This window comes from Belonocnema kinseyi, chromosome 4 (assembly GCF_010883055.1).
Source record: "Belonocnema kinseyi isolate 2016_QV_RU_SX_M_011 chromosome 4, B_treatae_v1, whole genome shotgun sequence".
NCBI lineage: Eukaryota > Metazoa > Arthropoda > Insecta > Hymenoptera > Cynipidae > Belonocnema > Belonocnema kinseyi.
In genome coordinates, this window is record NC_046660.1 from 144,100,582 (window position 1) to 144,116,830 (window position 16,249).

At 31.2% G+C, this 16,249-nt stretch overlaps 1 protein-coding gene across 1 annotated transcript in view; it reads left to right on the top strand.

Annotated features, from left to right (window-relative positions):
- Window positions 1-9,805: 9,805 nt before the first annotated feature.
- LOC117171332 (phosphoribosyl pyrophosphate synthase-associated protein 2) overlaps window positions 9,806-16,249 on the top strand; it is a 228,065-nt gene continuing 221,621 nt past the window's right edge. The window contains exon 1 of the mRNA XM_033358547.1: window positions 9,806-10,131. The gene's annotated coding sequence lies outside the window, so the exon portion shown is untranslated. The remainder of the gene's footprint in view (window positions 10,132-16,249) is intronic.

Sequence of the window (16,249 nt, forward strand, 5' to 3'; positions counted from 1 at the left end):
GTCAAAACTCTGGTTTGATGCGGAAATGCTCAAAGATTGTAAAAGGGGATTGTTCGGGCCTGATTTAGTAATTCTCTATAATAATAAAAAAAAGGAGTACAAAAATCTCTCTCAAAGAAAAATGGAAGCTTACGATCTTTCAATCGTAGATAATCTTGCAATGGCTAAAGATTCAAAGACTTTCTGGAAAATAATAAATTGTTATAAATATAAGCCCATTAGTAAAGACTTGATTGAACCAGAAAGATGGTTTGAATATTTTCAAACAATATATCCCAAACGCAAAGATATAACTTTGACTATGATAAATAATCATGATTGTAACCCTAGCTTAGACTCAATGATTACAGTTGATGAAATTTTAATTAGCCTTCAAAAATGAAAAACGGCAAATCAGCAGGACCGGACGGGATCACTTACGAATTTCTTAAAAATTTACCGAGCAACTGGGTGAAAAATTTAAGCTCCCTTTTTAACAAAATCTTAAAAAAAGAGAAGATTCCAGATTCCTGGGCACAAATACATGTGAAAATGATACACAAGAAGGGTGACAGGTCAGATCCGAACAACTACCGACCTATAGCGCTGATCAACTGTATTACTAAAGTTTTCACACAGATTTTGACGCAAAGAATGACAAATTGGGCCGAAAATATGAAGTTGTTACCAGAATACCAATCAGGATTCAGAAAGAATCGTAGCTGCCTAGACAATGTTTTCTCCCTTAACACTTTAATTCAAAATCGACTCTGTTTGGATAGGGGTAAGCTTTTCGTTATATTTTTAGATTTTCGAAGTGCATTTCCTTCGATAAAACATGACCTTTTATGGAGAAAAATGTATGCGATGGGTACAGGCTCTAAATTCATTAAAATTCTGATCGATTTATATAATAAAGCCAATATCTCTGTTAGGGGTAGCGCGGGCACTTCGAGGGCTACTGATGTAACAAGGGGAGTTCTGCAGGGTGAGGTTATGAGACCGATTTTATTTTCCTTATTCTTTGGAGACTTCGAGGAATTTATGAAAGCGGAAGGAATTAGAGGTGTCTCCATAAATCATGTAATAGAAATTCTTCTTCTGGCATATGCCGATGATTTTGCCATAATTGCAGCATCACAAGTTCAAATGAGAAAAATTCTGAAGTGCTTACTCAAATACTGTAATCTTAACGGTCTTCAGGAAAATGAAAGTAAGACAAAAATTGTTATATTTCAGAAGGGAGCACACCATAATAAGAAGAAACATAAGCATCTTATGTATGGAAATATTGAAATTGAATTGGTTAAAAATTATACTTATTTAGGAACCTCCTTTTCGCAATCTGCAATTTTTCAAACGCGGCTCAAATAGCTATCAGTAAGGCTAATATCTCTCAAGCGGCGACGATCGCACTTCTAAATAAAATAAAGTTGAATTCATGGAAGCCAATCGAAAGACTCTTTAATAGTCTGATCGCTAGTACGCTAATGTATGGTGCGGAAGTATGGAGTCTTAGGTATTGTGAAGAAATAGAAAAAATACAAACCACGTTTTTCAAAAAGATTTTGCATGTTTCTTTGAATACACCGGCATATGCTGTAAGAATTAAGATTGGCGTGCGCAAATTGGCGGCTTCTGTATTTAAAAGAATTCTAAATTATATTGAGAGAGTGCTTTGTATGGCGGACGATAGATATCCAAAAATATGCTTTTTGCCATTAAAGCGATTAGCTAAAAATAAATCCACTTTAACAAAATATAACTGGTACTCACAAGTAACAAATATTTTTGAAATAATAGGGGAGAAAGATAACTGGAATTTTTTGTCTTTGTCCTACATTCAGAGTAACAAAGTTCGCTTAGTTACTGCTTACGAATCGTTCATGTATAGCGAAGTTTTGAGAAAGCTACTTGGTTCTCAATCTCTGCAGATTCTGCCATCTCTACCTTTACATGAAGATATTTAAAAATATCTCTCATCAAGAATCCCAATTAGCTATCTTAGAATTATGGCCCAAATCAGATTCTTAAATAATTATCAAACAAAAATTTCAATCAAAGGAAAAACGTATAGAATAGATGGTGCAGAAAGGTGCAGTGGTTGTGAATTGCAAGCTCTGGAGAATGGATATCATATATTGGTTGAATGTCCCGACTACAACGAAATACGCAAACTATATATTTGTAAAAGCGAAGATTTGGCTAAAATAAGAAATGAATGGACGAGGCTCCTTGGCACAACCCAAACAGATATTGCGAAAAAGAATTTCCTATTTATAGAAAAGGTACTTGAACGAAGAGATTATAGATAAAAATTTTGTATTAACTTTGTGTAACTCCTTTGTATGGACCTATAGGTTCTAAGACAAATAAACTACTACTACTATATAACAATAAATAAAATTTATGAAAAAATGCCTGAATGAAAGGAATCAAATGAATGGAAATAATTATGGTGGGACTATTATTTCGTTGAAAATGTAACAATTTCAAACAAATAATTCTTTATGGTTGAAAATTTGTCTCAGGCGGTAGAATTTTAACCTTCTTGATGACTAATTCTTCTTTTCTATTTAAAATTCATTTCTTCGGTTAATAATTTACATATGAGTTTGACAATTCCTTTACAAAATTCCAAATTTTTGTTGAAATTTCATCTACTTTGTGAAACATCTGGTTTCTTTTTGGTGGAAAATCAATCTCTTTGGTTGAAAATTAATGTAGTTAAGGTCATGTGATACTTACAGTTTCCCCGACATTTTTCCACAAAAATGAAAATGTTTAAAAACTTAATTCGGAGATGCTATAAAATATCATGACGGACGTCCCCAGACTCTTTTTTGAGGGATAATAACAAAAAAATTATTGTGCTAAATACAAATTTTATGCATATGTATTATTTTGAGGTTACGTCGTTTTTCATTTCTGCCTTTCCGATAATATGAAAATTGTTTATGAAATAAACTGTTTTGATTGCCTGCAAAAAAGGTTAGTTCCGGGAGATTAGTTACTATGTTTATTTGTAAGTCCAAAGTTTTTGGCCAAAAATATTGTGTAGTTTGAAAGTAACGCTTAGGTGAATTCTAACACACATAACCTCGAAATATACACGCACGTTGTTAGCAATATCAAAAATTTTTTGATAAAAAAACACAAAAAAGGTGTGCGGGGACGTTCGTTAGCATGTTCGCTATCATTTCCCAGATTTTGAAGGCAAAATATTTCTTATCCTAGGAAAAAAGCCGGGGGAATCTAACGCTGAAGAAATCGATACTATTCCCTAATCTCTATGCAAATTAATCACATTTTGTTACATTAAAACTTTTTTTAATCAACCCACAAAAAATGTGTGGGGACGTCCGTTAGCATGTTCGCTATCATTTCCCAAATTTTTAAGACAAATTATTTATTATTCTAGAAAAAAAGCCGGGGGAACCTAAAACTGGTAAAATCGACAATTTTCTAAGCATCACATGCCCTTAATGAAAATTGAACAACTTTAAATAAATATTTATATGTTCTACATAGAGTTTTTTTTCGATGGACATTTATTGTAGGTTAGGTTTATAATTTATGGAGAATTTCTTTATAAATTCAAATATTTGGTTGACATTTCATGTATTTTGTGCAAAAACCTTTGTTTCTCGATGCGAAAGATTAATCTCTTCGGCGGAAAATAAGTTTTTGTAAGAAAATTCATATTCTTAAACGAAAATCTAACTATTCCAATTTTTATTGAAAAAATTTTACATTGAAAACAAAATTACAGTAGTAATTTTTTAATTTAATTAAATTTCAAATTGAATTTAAATTTTTTACGTAATTTGTCACGTATAAATATTTTGACAATAACTTCTTCTTGGTTAAAAATTTATTTTACTTCTATTTTCGTTATTCTAAGGTTTTAAGAAGTATTCCTTGATTTAAAATTGTTACGATATAGAAGTGATTTGCAAAAGATGTGGGTGAAATAGAATAAGAATCATTTCACATTAATATTTTGGTACATTTATTACTCTTCTGACACACAATGTATGAAATAAAATAAACATGGATTATAAATACATAATAAAATGAAATAAAATTCATACGAATATTGAAGTAATTTTATTAGTTCGGTTACAATTTGGAAAAAGCATACGGTTATATTTGAACCCTTGGCGTAATACAAAAGTGTATATAAAATTTCTGACCATTATATTTCCAGTTCATCATTATGACGGATTGGAATAAAATGCAATTTGCTGGTTCAAAATTGAGCAATTTTATTAAGAACTTATCCTTTTCGTTTAAAACCTACAGGCAACAAAGGTGAAATTTTTACTAAAAAGAGATGAATTTTGAAAGGTAAAATAAAAATTAGAATACAAATTATTTAAATTTCAATAAAAAAAAAACATTTCAGTTGAACTTTCAGCAGGGAAATATAAATTTTAAACCATTCGTCAATTTTTTATAAAAGCCTGCAAGTTTTAAACGAAAAGAATAAGTTCTTAATAAAGTTGTTCACTTTTGAACCAGTAAACTTCCTTTTAAGCTAATCCATTATAATGATGGACTTGAAATATAATGCTCAGATATTGTATATACATTGAAAAAAAGGATTACTTGTACCAAGTGAATTTTACTTGACTGAAGTAAGTGAAAGTCTTGTCTATTTTCAAATAAACATTTATTAGAGGAACATAAATACGACGTGTTACTCGAAGGGAAATATTTCCTTGAACCAAATCAATTTTAATTTAAAACAAAAAATATATATTTTACACGAAATGAGTCACTCATTGTTTCAAATGAATGTGCCATGAATTGAAATGAATATTTCTTTGAGATGGGGAAATATGAATTGAAGGAAAGAAATATATTTTAAGATCAAGCAAATATTTTATAGGCTGAAAAAACTATTTCCCACCGCTAATTTCTGAATATTTGAAGCACAAAAATATATCTCTGCGAGTGCAATAAAGTAGTTACCCTACCGAAAAGAATCTTTGAGTATATACTAAAAATTCTTTAGGTCAAATAATCTCAAAGAAATTCTCCGCAGGCACTCAGGTAGATATTTGTAAAGGTCCAGGAAGCTCGTTTAAATGGTCTGAAGGCTTTAAAATATCCTTTCCGAAATTGAAATAAGAATACGATCATAAATAACAAGCAGAGAGGCTATCTGAATAGAGTAGCCGACACTCAAGGGTCCTTTGTTAAGCTTTCGGATTAAAATTTAGAAGTAGATTTTTTTTAATTTCATAGTTAACAGCCTAAAACATAATAATTCGGAATCTATGGGTTTCGATGACTTCAGATATCTAACTTTTTTTTTTTAATGCTTAACATTGGAATTAATAGAACTTTCTCATTAATGGAATGAGATACGCCAAAAAAGACAACATTTTTTATTTCAACTAGCAAATTGTATATCAGTAAATAAGTTATAATTATAAATAAGCATAATGAGAAAATTCATCAATTAAAAAAAAGTGTTAATTTGAAGAGAAATTTAAAAAGGGAGAGCGGATTAGCCACGACCAACTACTGTAAATAACTCTGCCCGCCCGGTATGTGACGAATACAAAAGGAACATTATATTACCGTCGCACCACTCTTAAAACGACCACTAAAAGGATCTTGAAAAGGACCCAAATCTCTCAAACTATCTCCGAGACTATTTTGTTTCAAATCGACTTTTTTTATAGACTCAAATGGGCCAAGCTATTTCGCTAAAGAAAACTCAGAGATTTCTTTCGGTAGGGTAGTACTTCAATTGTAGTACATATTTTCCTGAACAAGCTACTGGATTCTTTCAGCCTAAATTACAATTAGCATTGTTATTTATGTACATACTTATTCAAACAAATCACATAATCTAAAATCTTTATGAATCTAAAACAGAAAAATTCGATGAAAAATTCACCCCTAGCCGGAATTGAACTTGGGTACATCGAGTGTGAAGTCCACAGCGTTAACCACGGCACTACCGCAATATGGAAATTCTAAGGCGGAAAACCATATTTAAACCTCACCATAAATACCAAAGAAATAATTTCTCAAATAAAAAACATGGATATTTAATTTAACAATATATTTCCTAAATCTAAAGAAGTCTTCAATAGAAACAAATGACACCATATTATAAAAATTTTTATTTGAAAAAAATGATTACTTCGTTGGAAGAAATGCTTATTTGTTATGAATAATTTAATTCTAGTAATCAAATGAAATATTGTCTTTCACTGAAGAAATAAGAATTTATGCAAACACGCCCGTGTAGGAATCCAATCAGGGATCCGGCTGGGTCCCAGCCGGATAGCCCCGCTTTAAGCCGAGCGCAGGTCGGGGAATCCGGCCGGGATCCGGCTAAAAACGTCACGGTAAACTGGTCGGATCCCGGCTTCAATACCGTCCGGGGTCCGTTCGAGTAATTCGGCCAAAAAGCGGTTAAGAAATGTTGCTTCAGGCGAGAAGGCTAAAGATTATGGTGAACTCTAAAAGTTCAAATCAAGTGAACTAATTCTGGCAAGAAAATTGGAGTAGAATTGTATTCCCTGGTGGTAGAATCCCATAGCAATTTGAAAGCCACGTGGTTATTTAAGGTTAGGAAGGAAGAAAGAAAAAACTGTATACACAAGACTATATTTTAATTTAAAATAATAATTATTTTCGCAGTAAGTAGGGGCTTCAAACTAATCACTGAAATAAGGTTGATTTGAACCACGAGTCTCGATTTTATTTGCGAACTTCGAAGAGACGACGCGACGTGAGTGCAAGAAACATCCTCTTTCCAGATGCGAAACTGAAAATGACTGAGTGTCTATGCAGACGACAGACACGTCAGGTGCTATATATGGCGGTAAATTTGAAATGTACAGACTAAACATTTTCTGAATATAGAGATGTTTATAAAAATTGTATCATTTTTGTTGTTGCACATAGCAGAATCGATAACAGCTTAATTTAAAATGTTAAATTATTCGAAAAAAATTTATGTTTTTTTTAAGAATTTAAAAAAGCTCATCTTTGATTCACTGATCTAATAAATCTTTAAATTATAATTTTTAAATAATAATTCATCTAGCATCCATAATAACGTCTTTGATAATATCACGGCTCTTAAAAAATGTGTAATTTCTACAAAAACATTAATCTGATCAGTGCCCAGCCGGCTCCTGACCATGGGATATAACCAGGGTTGGCCCAGCCAGTAATCGGCCGGTCCCGGACCTCGTGATTCGAGAAAAATGCAGCCCGACCGGGCCCCCGCCCGGTTCCTATCCATGACACCCAGCCAGGAGTAGCCCGGCCAGGATCCGACCTGAAACCTTATTGTATTAGGGCGAACCGGAGGAATTTCTACACGGGCGATACCTTTTTCACATAAATAAATGCTTCATTGCTATAAATACATGAACCCTTTGAGACAAAAAAAATATTGTAATTCAATTAATATTATTTTGAATTAAATCATTATTTCCTGGATTTAAATAAACCTAAATTCTGGATTCGCAAGTATGGAAAAGTTATTGATTTAAATGAGTCCCGAATCAGTTCAAAGAATCGAACTTTTTAAATCAAATATATATTTCTCTGAACGACTAATCAGATTTCAACGAATCTAGACCTTTTGAATTAAGGAAATCATTTTCTTGAATTTAAAAAATATGTATTTCTTTCAAGAAAGTATAGCCAAAGAATTCATTCTTTTAGATCAACAAAAGATACATGCCTGGTTTAAATAGAAATTTCTTCGGTTAAAGAATATTTTCTTGATGCTAAGAAATAGGATTCAAGTAAATGCATTTACTTGGTTTTAAGAATCACTTTTTTCAGTGTACATTTTTGTATTAGGCCACAGGTTCAATATATCCATATGCTTTCTGCAAATTATAGTAGAACTAATAAAATCACTTCAATGTTCGTATGAATTTTATTTCATTTTATTATGTATGTATAATGCATGTTTATTTTATTTCATACATTTGATGTCCGAAGAGTAATAAATGTACCAAAATATTAATGTGAATTGATTCTTATTATATTTCACCCACATCTTCTGCAAAACCCCTCTATATCGTAACAATTTTTAATCAATGAATACTTCTCAAAACCTTAAAATAGTGAATATTGGAGTCAAATAAATTTTTAACTAAGAAGAAGTTATTATCGAAATATTTCGTCGTGACAAATTACGTGAACAAATTTTTAATTAAATTTAAAATTAAATTAAAAAATTACTATAAAAAAATTATTTTCAAAAAAAATTGGAGTAGTTACATTTTCAGTTCTAAAAATGAATTTTCGGTCAATAAAATTAATTTTTATATAAAAACTTATTTTCCGCCAAAGAGACTAATTTTTTGCATCAAGAAACAAAGATTTTTCGAAAAATACATGTAACGCCAACCAAATATTTGAGTTTGAAAAGAAATTCTCCATCTGTTATAAACCTAACGTACAACAACTGTTCATTGAAAAAAATACAATTTTATGTAGAACATATAAATATTTTGAATAAAAATTTTGAATTTTTTGTAGTTATTATCAAACTCATATTTAAATTATTAACCGAAGAAATGAATTTGAGCTAAAAAAGAAGAATTAGTCATCAAGAAGGTTCATAATCTACCGCCTAAGATAAATTTTCAACCAAAAGATTCTTTTTTTAAATTGTAACATTTTCAACGAAATAATAATCCCACCATAATTCCTTCCATTTATTTCATTCCTTTCATCCAGGCATTTTTTCATAAATTTCATTCATTCTTATATACTATACGTATATACTGTACAGCTGGTAAAAGAATATACTTATTTTTTATGTTATTTATATTCTTCTAATGATCAAATCATTTTTTAAATACTCTACACTATTCTTCATTCAACTTTCACTACATACGCATTTATCACATTTATCACAGTAAAGAACTGTGAATTTACATACATTTTATAGAATAGGGCCGAAACTTTTGAATTCGCGGGAACTGTCATGGCGGCCACGCATGTGCACTATCTATTTCCGAATTGAAATGAAAAGTTCTATGTGGAATGACAGATTTGAATGGTAGATGCTGCAGAGTGCAGACTACATGAAACTTCAACGTTCTGAACTTTTCGAGACCTTCTGCGCGATGCTGTGTGAAAATCACAGCGATTGAAATGGCGCCTGTGATTGGTCTAGAACCTTTTGCACAAGGTGTTGTGCGCTGTGCAATTGTGTGTGGGCCCCGCTTAAATAATATTGTATAGCGCCACGACCCACGGTGACCGCTCGAAAGGCGCGTTGACAGGCTTGTAACCTATTAACTACATATTTGGCAACGGATATTCGCAATAAAAAGTGCCACTTTGTCAGTCGCACACGATTCGGATAGCATTGACGAAAAAATTATTATCGTTAAAAAGTCATCTAAGAAACTTTTATGCTCCGCATTAAGAAAGCACAAGAGAAAAACTTTCGTGAACAGCTCCTCGATAAGAGGCACATAATTTTCTACAGAAATGTAGAGGATCTGTCAATGTCGTGTGAGCTAACTTTTGCTTTCTAGAGTAATTATTAGTCTATAAAATTAAAGCACTTATTTCTGAAAAACACTTAAATTGAGAAATAGTTATTTTGCAGTTTATTTATCTTTATATATTCTTGTAAACATGTAACTAATACTTTAGAAATATTTGTACTAACAAAAATAATGAATTTTGGAATTAAATTATCTTTAAACTTGCTAAATGTTTACATTTTTTTGATTTTCATACTTTCCCCATTGGATTTCATGTTGAAGTAGGGCCAAGGTGCGAGAAGCAAAAATGGCCGTGACAATAAGGGCCACACAAACCGTTCTAACAGTGTTGAGTCAGTGCACGAGAGTTTTTTTTTATCGGTAAACACAATTTTGGTTAGCAAATGTTGTGTAGTGAAGTGTTCCAAACGTGTCGATAGAAATGTTGGGACGAGTTTTTACCGTCTTCCGGCTGTAGTTACAGTGAATAATAGAAAATACCAGAAGCCGATTGAAGGATCCACTGGCCTGACCGTGGATAAAGCTTGTGCTCTTTCTGTGGAAAGACGAAACGCCTAGTTAAGGGCTTTAAAACGAGGAGATTTAACTGAGAAACAGAAAAAAATATTCAGATTTTGTTCAAACCACTTTATCAGCGGTACGTGATAAACGAATTATAGTTAAGGATGAATTAAAATGAAACATAACCTTCAATTTCAAAAATCCTTCAAATAGGTAATAAAATGCAGCAAAATAGTGACATTGTTGAGTATAACAAATTTTAAGAAAATAATCTAAGGTCTTTGATGATTAAAATAATGAAATCTGTAATCGTTTATTTAACATTAGTTATATATTTTATTTGGGTTTAGTTCTTCAGGCTAAAGTTGTATAATTTTCATTCAATATTTTTGTTTTTATTTTTGATGGCATCAGTTTCCACAAATAAAGAAAAATTTTAACATATTTTGGAAATAAAGCTTATATATTCGATTTAATATTCTTATATAAAAAAGATTACGAAATTAGTGAATTAGCTGTATTAAACATTTTCATCAGACTTGGTCAAGGGTACGATTAACCTGAACACGAGGAATGAAATTTACGATAAAGAAATAACAATAAAATACGAAATGTCTGAAAGTTACATTACCACAGGAATAAAGTTGTTACAAGAATTTTGTCCACCAATTAGTTTGCAAGTTTATTCCTGCGTTAACGTAGGAGAGCAATTCCATGACAAACTATGTAAATAATGTAAACTATTCTTAGTAATTTTGATAAAAATTGTAGTATTAGTTCTCTTACGTGTTGAAAGGAAGACCCTAAAATGATTTTCTAATTTTTTTTTTTTTTTCAATTTTCAATTTTCAATTTTTTTCCAAAATTGCATTTTTTTACGAATGATTTTAAAAAAGATACACCTTGGTAGCGTTCAAATCACCAAATTTATGATTTCTAAAAAAGACAACAATTTTCAATTTTGATGATGATTTTGAGGATGATTTGACATGGAATTTCTCAGGTATAAAAGAAATATATATATATATATCAAATAAATTAATATGTTGCCAAATTTATGATATATTGGATTTCAATCCTAATTTTAAAAGTCGATCTCATCATTAAACTCCAAAAAGAAAATATTTTCGCTCTGCACATTTTTAAGGTCATAGGGATCACAACCACTTATTAATTGTATTTTCTCCACATATCGGCTTTTTAGTGTAATGCTCCAAGTTTCGAAATATGCACTTGACATTTTTTAAACGTATAATCACTAACAAAAACACGGAGTCCTATGCAAAACTACTGTATTCGCGAGGGTTGTGTGACCTTCAGTGTCACCGCCATTTTGTCTGACGTCACTTGTCTCTAGGGCTGTACACGGCCTAGTCTTCAGCTCCCCCAGTTCCGTCCCCAGTCGCACTCCACCACACCCAGCCATCTTGGTAATCAGCGGCATATCTAGGGAAAATAGCGCCCATAGCAAGCATGGAAAATTGTACGCTCCTGTGCAAAACAACTTCAGCAAAATATCTTTGTCTCTACCACTAATTTTCCCTGTTTTTTCTTATTATTTATTTTAAAGTAAAAAGTGAATTTTGACAGAATTTGAAACACGTACCGTTTTAAATATTTGAAAAATTATTAATGAAATTATCACTTAAGAATTTCGTATCACACGCTTACCCACGTTCTCGCTATATGTCCATTCATTTATGTACATTTTTGTAAACGAGCATCGTTTTTTTATTCACAAAAACATGTATATCATTTACTACCTTTCAAATATACATCATTTTGCGTGCTCACTTTTCTAATATGGCTGGTTGTGGTGGAATTGCTATTTATTGTTTAACGTTTTTTTAGTTGCGTTAGGGTACTATATTAGACAGGAATATGCAACCGCCATTCTGGTTCCTGGGCAGTTCGCGGGAAACAGTGCGAGAAGCAAGTCGTATGGTTTAATTAAAATTAAGTTTAGAATATAAGAAAAATGGTCTACTGCAGTACTCCGTTTTGTAAAAATAGAAGTGAGGGTGGATTTAAACTTGACAGTTTTCTACTAGGGCGAAGAGAAATACTGTCAATGTGGATCATAAATTGTAGATGCGACAAATGGAAACCGAATTTAAAATCAAGATTATGCGAAGTTATTACTAATATCTGTGACTATCACAATATAATTCAACAATAGGGGGTCTGAAGATTATTTTTACATGTAATTAAATTGCCTATGAGCATTTTTTTGATATATTAAAGCAAAATGAAATCCAGAAGAAAATAAGGTTAGGAGCCCGTTTTTCTACAGAACGACGCACATTAATCCATGAAAATAAAAAGGACGTATGATGTGAAATATAAATAGCTATCATAATCAACTCTTGAAGAAGTATTGTATTAATGTTTGACCTATAGTCTATTATTATTTTATTATTTGTTAATATTTATTTTAAAAATCCTATGATTATAATTTTAGCACACGCCTATGTATAAACTGAGTAACATTTCGTTTGCAATCATAATTTTTGCAAGAGCTACATTTTGGCCAATGTGTGGGTTAAAAAATCATATAGTCGAATTTAAATATTTCATATATTATATCACGTAGTTTTATTTATAGTTTATGTTTTGATAACAATGCTTCAGTATAATTCAAAAATAAATAATCTATATCATGTAAGTGTATTTATATAATTCGATATCAATTGAGCCATTTTGAATTTGGCGGGGAACCGGAATGGCAACTTGCATATTCTCATCTAATATAGTACCTTAGTTGCGTGTGGCTAGACCGTGTATTCATAGGGTACCTTTTCACGGAGCCTTATTTTAACTAATCGTGGAATTAATATTTTTCATGATTCATTTTTAGCTGCTTTGTTGGTTTATAGCAAATTTGATTTGTTGAGAACCTAGATACGAACTCGATGTGTCAAATTAATTCATCACTTTATTCAAATTCGACTTCCGTGAAAAGGTACCCTAAATTATGGACAGTACTAGTGCTGCTAGCCAATTCTCGAACACAGCCCTATATAGATAACAATGGCAAGTCAGTGACGCGTCCCATGATTGCAGAATTGAGTTTTGCCTAATGCGTCAATTCACTAGACATTTCAGCCAATAATATTCTCCTAGTTATTCAGAGAAACACTGTGATTCACTGAAATGTCTAGTGATTTTACGCATCAAGGTGTATTTACTCGCCTGTCGTTTGCAAACGGAAAATATATCTTCTTCTCATTCTACCATGTGACGATACCACGCATTAATCGCCAGTGGGAAGCCATTTGAAATTGGCAATAGAAACATTACCGTAAGTGGTAGGCAAAATACAGGAAGATCTTTAATTTTCGTGCGCAGGTGCGCAGTTGACCTCTCCCTGTACATGGAAAAGTGTGCGAGTGAGAAAGTTTGTCAAATTGACGTGATCTTAGGCAACTAGATCGATTATATTTTTAATTATACAGATTTGTTTATGATAAAAAATATTTGGAAGTGTTAGAAAAAAAAACAGTATCCTTCATTACAACGTACGATCTCAAATATAATGATGTACTACAAATGCAAGATTTCATGATCAAACAATTTCATTATAGTCTACATACTTACCACTTTCATAATGCACTCTTTTAACATTACAAGTCTTAACGCTGAAGTCCTTTACTCAACTAGATCAATAGACACGTTAATAATTTAAATAATTATAACTTGCAATTGAAAAAATGTTGCCACCTGCATCATAAAAAACGAACATAACCTCTCTAACTTACGTCAATTTCACAAACTTTCTCACTCACACACTTTTCCATGTATAGGAAGAGGACAGTTGCGCACGAAAATTTAAGATCTTCCTGTAATGTGCATACCATTTACGGTAATGTTTCTATTGCTAAGTGGGGAAACGGAGTTAGGTCTCCTCTAAGGTGCGTTCCAGGCGACCACCCAGGTGAATTGGTGGGTGAAGTAAAGAAGTGGGCGGAGTTTACTAGGGTGAAGTGGAAGGAGAATGGTAGAATGAACGGTTTCGAGTGTGCGTCGGGTGTATATTTGGTGAAAGATAGTTGAGGTTACGTTACACAAAAGTTAAAAAAATGCAATAACAGGATAAGATTTTAATTGCTGCTTCAGTAATGATGTCATTGTTATTACAAACAGTGATGTGTTAAATAATAGTGGAAAGTGATGAAGATACTAAATTTTAGTCTACTAATAAACTTGCGATTCCCGCCACTTCTACCCGCCAATTCCACTCTTCACTCACTTCCACCTACCTAGTTTCAGTGGGTGAAATAGTCACCCATCGAGTGACCCCCACTCTTCACCCGAGTGAACACTGAACGGTTCACCCGAGTGAAGCCCAACACTCACCTAACATCGTGGAACGGCTCGGAGTACACCCGGGTGGCAGAGATGCCAGATCGAGCCTGAAATTTACCACCACCATACCTACCGTTCGGGAGCCGCAAAACAGAAGGTGCATGATTACCACTGTGAGTTCGTGTGTAAGCCGAAAATGCACGATTCGACTTCGGTGTTCTGCTGTACGATGATTGTCGATCTGAAGGCTTCGGAAGACTTCGGTGGTCTTCTATTTATATGTCGATCCCCATTTGAAAGAAATGTAAGAAATTGGCGAATTTAATGTTTCGCGTGATTCTTCATTTCATGCATGAGTCGATTTTGAGGTTATGTTTTTCAGGTGTATATAGTATGAATATTATTACTACTATATATATTATTAATGTTAATATTATAATTATAAAACATAACAATAATTTTAATTAATGGTTGACTAACTTTAAATATAAATAGTTAAACTTTTAACTAAAACAATTAGTTTTCTGAAAAAATATTGGAATAAGAAGATGAATTTTCTTGTAGTTAAAAGAAATTAATTTTTAAACCATAACAAACAAAGAAAATTCTACAAAATAGTTAAATTTTTAGAAAAGAAATTTCTCAACTAATTTGATAAATTGTCAACAAAAAAATTAAATTAATTGAAAATTACTTGAAATGTTTTAAAACATCCAATAATATTTAAAATCCTATAAAATCTCTTAAAATTTTGCAAAGCTCTTGAAAATTCCTTGCAATTTTAAAAATACCTTAAAATATTTAAAATTCTTTAAAAACACACACTAAATAATTGAAATCAATTGAAAAATCCTTAGAATCTAGTAAAATGTCCTAAGATGTATCAAATCCTTTAAAATCTAAAATTAAATTACTGTAATAAATTGAAAATTCATTAAAACCCTTTAAAATACTCACAAATATTTCGAAACCTTCAAAATATTTTGAAAAATCTTGACATCTTTTAGAGATTTTTAAGGTACTTTGGAGTTTTTTTAAACAACCTTGATATAATTATTAAAATTCTTTGAAATTCCTTTAATTTTTACAAATGAATGAAAAATTTAGTGCAATCTTTTTAAACATCCTCAAATATTCAAAATCCTTAAAAATCTGTTGAAATCTCTTGAATTTGTTCAAAGCTCTTGAAAATTCTTTGAAATTTAAAAAATATCCTGAAATATTTCAAATCCTTTAAAACCTCATATTAAATTACTGTGATCAATTAAAAATTCTTTGGAACCTTTTTAAATACTCTCAAGTATTTTGAAACCATCAAAATCGTTTCAAACACCTTGACACCTTTTAAGGATTTCTAAAGGCCTTTGGAATTTTTGAAAATAAGCCTTCTAAATATTTTTTAATTCTTTGAAATTCCTGTAAATAGCACAAATAAATTGTAAATTCTTAGACATCTATTAAAACATCCTTAAATATTTTACATCCTTACAAATCTTTTGAAATCTTTTGAAATTTTGTAAAGCTTCAGATAGAAATTAAAAAAAAGAAGAATTTGAAAACGTTAAATATTGAAATGTTTGTAGATTAGAGTTTTGATAATGGAATCAATAAAAATTCAAAGCTTTCGAAATTTAATTTTCAAAAATTTTCAACTATTCCATAATAATAATTTTCAACTCGATGGGATTCAAGTCTTCACATTTAAAATTGTAAACTTGGAAGTTTATTTATAAAAAATTAATATTAATAAATAAATTAAATGCGTTCAAAATTTAAATGTAGATTTTTCAATTGAGCAATCTATAAATGAAATTTAGAAATTTAGAAAAATTTAAAACATTAAAAATTTGACTATTTGTAGATTAGTTTAACTATTAAATTAAACTCTTAATAGAAATTACTCGAGTTAAAATTTAACTATTTCTAAAACTATTTTTGTATATAATTAT